The sequence below is a fragment of the Myodes glareolus genome, chromosome 16 (assembly GCF_982192425.1).
Source record: "Myodes glareolus chromosome 16, mMyoGla1.1, whole genome shotgun sequence".
Taxonomy (NCBI): Eukaryota; Metazoa; Chordata; class Mammalia; order Rodentia; family Cricetidae; genus Myodes; species Myodes glareolus.
Genome location: NC_142041.1, coordinates 51,396,252 through 51,400,527, shown reverse-complemented (window position 1 = coordinate 51,400,527; position 4,276 = coordinate 51,396,252).

Below are 4,276 nucleotides of genomic sequence, written 5' to 3'. Positions count from 1 at the left end.
CCTTACCATTCCTGTTTCTTAAACTACAAAATAAATCTCACGATCTTTTTCACATGGGTTTTCCATGAGAACTAAATGAAACGATACCTCAAACTCCCAGCAGAGTTTCTCAGAGCAAGTGCTTTGTGAACTTATCCCACACTAGACAGTACAAACAGGACAGAACTCGAAAAGGTCTGTGGACATAATGGGGAGAAGATATGGGAGAGTTCTAACAGACACAAAATCCAAGCTCTATGCAAGTTTACAGTAAGCCCATTGCACTGTGTCCATGGAAAAACAGCATCCAAGGCAGACTTTAAAAGAGGAAAACGGACTTCAAAGACTAAGATACTTTTCTCAAAGAGAGAATGCAAACTGTTCCACTAATGTTCTCTGCAAGACTGCCATGCTAGAAGGCTCATGTGAAGAACAGGGGACAATTATAACTGAGAAAACCAGAAAGGTCAATGCAATTTCTCCTTTTCTGATATCTGTTGGAATATGATAATCATACGTCATAGTAAAATTGGGTAAAAAGTAAATGAGTAAATATAACTTTAGCTTTGGGTCTAACTGTTGTTTTGTTTGCTTGGTTCATGCTCTTTTCACTTGTATTAGTGACAATAGAAATAGTATTTAGAAAAGTGGAAAATCATTATACTTAATTATGTGAACCAGACTGAAAATGAAAGCTACCATGAACATTAGTGTATTTCTTAAATTCCACATGGAATTGGATGTATTGTGCTCCAATGGAACTCTGAAATGAGGTCAACTTCTGGTAGGTCATACGACTAACTCTATTAAGCCACTGTTCTGTAATCAGCTCCATATGTGGCACCCTTCTGCTAGGTAATTCTGTATTCAGCTTAAAAATGTTATGAAAATCTGAAATGTTGGAATAAAAGATTCTATAATATTATAAAAATCAAGGCGCAAATGTGGAAAGTGGTTCAAAATTTGAGAACAAAGTATCTCTTCACAAAGAGATAACCTCAGAAGACAAAAACCTATCTATGCTTGCAACACATAGCGGGGAAAGCTAGAAGGTACTTAGGTAATTATTAGCCATCTCTTAAATATGGTCATCGTGCAGAACCCATTAAAGAAAATGTCACTAAAGAACAATGTTCAAGTTTCATGATGTCTGCAGGTAATTTTCAAATGTTTCAGCAAAATGTGTATGTGCATATTGCATAAAAGGACAGAACAGAAAAGGATGGGGAAAAAGGGAAGGGGGGAAAAGGTAAGGGAAAGAAAGAGAGGGAAGAATGAGAGAAAACAAAGAGAATGATGCCAAAATCTTAACACTTATGGGCTAGGTGTGTATCTCAGTGCTGGAAAACTTTCCTAGCGTCTTCAAGGGCCTGAATTCAACCCCCATCATTCAGGTCAAAATGTTAACAACTACAAATTTGTAGGGAACACAGGGTTTATTCTACCATCCTTTGAGGCAGTCTATCCACTTAATATTTCTCAAAAAAGTATTTATCCATATTAAATCTAATCTTAACCTAAAATAGAACATAGGGATCACTTAAAGAGTAGTTTAAAAAACAGATGAGGTTCATGACATTTCATTGCATGTGTTCTCAATTAAGTACTATATATACCCATTTTTGAAAATCTGAATTTAAAACTTAGTCTTTTGTCTTTGGCGGCTCAACTGGCATTGTGCAGTTATACATGCATTCCTTGAGACTGATGACAAACCTCAAGCTTGTGTTAAGACTATACCTCTGTGTGCCTGTCTGACAGTCTCATTAATATTTTCATTGTAGTCTTGCTAGGAAACCATGCACTGGAGTGTACTGTGAACATTTGACAGACATTACTTTTTCTAGGAGAAACTACTATTACCCACATAAAATGTTTTTCAGTCCAAAGCCAAATTTATCTCTGTTTGAAGGAGAAATTGGAATTAGATCAAGCCATGAAACAAAAGAGGTTATACAGCATAATATTCAGGGGAAGCAAGGAGAAATATGAGCATAATATTCACAAAGGACCTCTTTCTCACTCCTGACAACCAGAGTTGTATCCCTGAAATGCACAGTGGGAGGAGAGACCTGTGACTCCAGCCTGTGTGAGTTCACCCTCATAAAAAAAAATTCACTAATGATTAAATTTTTTGGGACCCAATACACAGAGAGCTATAGATCAGTGTAAAAGTCAGTGTGCAGAAAAAAAATGCTTTAGTTCCTGTACATATTCCTCAGTGTATGCTGTCCTTTCCCATACAGTGAAGGATGCTGCTTAGTACACACTGCATGCAGATGCATTTGCTTTGTGTATATAGTGTTTCCCACAAAACTATTTCAGTTCACTTTGACATAAGGATCAAATTTCTTAATTTTCTTTATTATAGAAAAGGTACTTCAATTAATACATATATGCATACATATGCATATATACATACATACATATATGTGGGCACACCATAGATATGAGTGAAAGTATATGGACCAAAATAGAATGTTTTATGTAGTATTCCAAAATTCTCTACATTCATTTTGAATTGTATAGCCCCAAATAAATTACTGAAATTTCTTAAAGGGATTTGAATATAGTGTATATATTCATGAGTCATGTGCTGATTTTAAGATGAGAAACAACGTATAATATAAAAGATAGCTTCCATGATGAAAGAAACATAAAATACAGAGAAATTGTATGCTGTTTCTTATAGTTAGAAGAGCTGCAGATAGAAAACACTTAGGAAGTTCCTGGAATGAAAACTACAGTCAGAAGTCTGAGTATCCGACCTGCTGATATAAACACACCATAGCCACTCCTTCAGAACCTTCTTTACCCAGAAACTGTGTCTTTAGGATATAGTTTAGCATTTCAGTAACACTGAAATAAATTCTTAAAAATTTTAATTATACATTACATTTTTAAATGAGCTATATAAACATAATACCTTAAACAAGAGTAGAAATACATATACACAGTGTAACAAAATCGACCTTAAGTTTGTATCAATAAACCAGTTTTTTATCTCTATATCATATCTCCCCTCCCCCTTTTTTAGAAACAGATTGATTGTGACCATTAACCATTTATACCCAAACCTTTTTAAATGAAAACAAACATCTATAAACAATCATTTTGGGAATTTGTGTGTAGTTTTCTCCAAACTGCCTCCTTCTGTTTGTTGGACAAAGTATTTGCGGGGTTAACAGAGACTTTTCAGGGGCTCTTGTTTCATCAAATCACATTAGCCTGGAAAAAACCCACAGCTTCTCACATTCTGTGGAAACAAAAGTAGAACCTCTTTTCCAAAGTAGCACATCATTAGACTCAAATTTGGAAGTCAAGATACCTTTAAAATATATATGTTGGTTTAGCTTAGCAGTCCCCAGAACCAAATGTCTCTCTGCAGTCAAAAGATTCAAGGAAAATACAATAATATACATAATCCAGACTCTCTGTATATTTTTTATCTTTACATGGCTTTTTATTACTCTATTACTTTTTAATATTTATTTTATTATCTTTACTCCTTTAATCTATGACTGTCTGTATTCTTGTCTATACTCTTTTTCTTCTCACTCCCGAGCCTAGGTACACTTTTTAAACATACTATGACCCAGTCAGAGGTTTATTTTTGTCTAAATCTGTCTTTATTGCATATCTGTAATCCTTTTCTGACCAGGAGCACTTTATTTTGAAATGTTAAGAGGGCATGCTTAGGAACCACTCCACGGCCCTGCCTGTTGACTGTGCCCTGTCCAACTTGGCAGAAGTACGTTCATCACCTCTTCAAGCCATGTTCACTGCTTCAGCTCTAGGGACAAAGCAGGTCTAAGTCGCCATTAAACAACTGTTGCTCACAAACCTCATTTAAGTTCAGGACATCCCAGGACATCTGTCTAGAGTGCCATCTGTTAAAGGAGCCATACAGTTTTTGCTGCTAATGCTGAGTCAGGAAGCCTTCTCTTAAAGGAGCCATGCCTCTGCTTTCCACCAGCAAACAGATCTTATCTGGAAAAGAGAAGAGGCTACCAAGAAGCTGCACTTGGCTTCTGTTTTTATGAGTCTAGAAGTCCACTTTTTTTTATTTTTCTGAAGCTTACTTTAGGCCAGACCGAAGGAGGCAGATGTCATGTAGCTGCCCAAGAAGCAAGAGGTAACAAACCACAAGCCTCATAGTAAAATATAAAATAATAGAAGTGGGTTAGGGTTACTTAAAGATGTAAGAGGTAGATAGAAATATGCCTGAGATTGGCATATTTAAATTGGCCAATTAGTGCTGTTATTAATATAGTTTCTGGGTGATTATTCAGGTCTG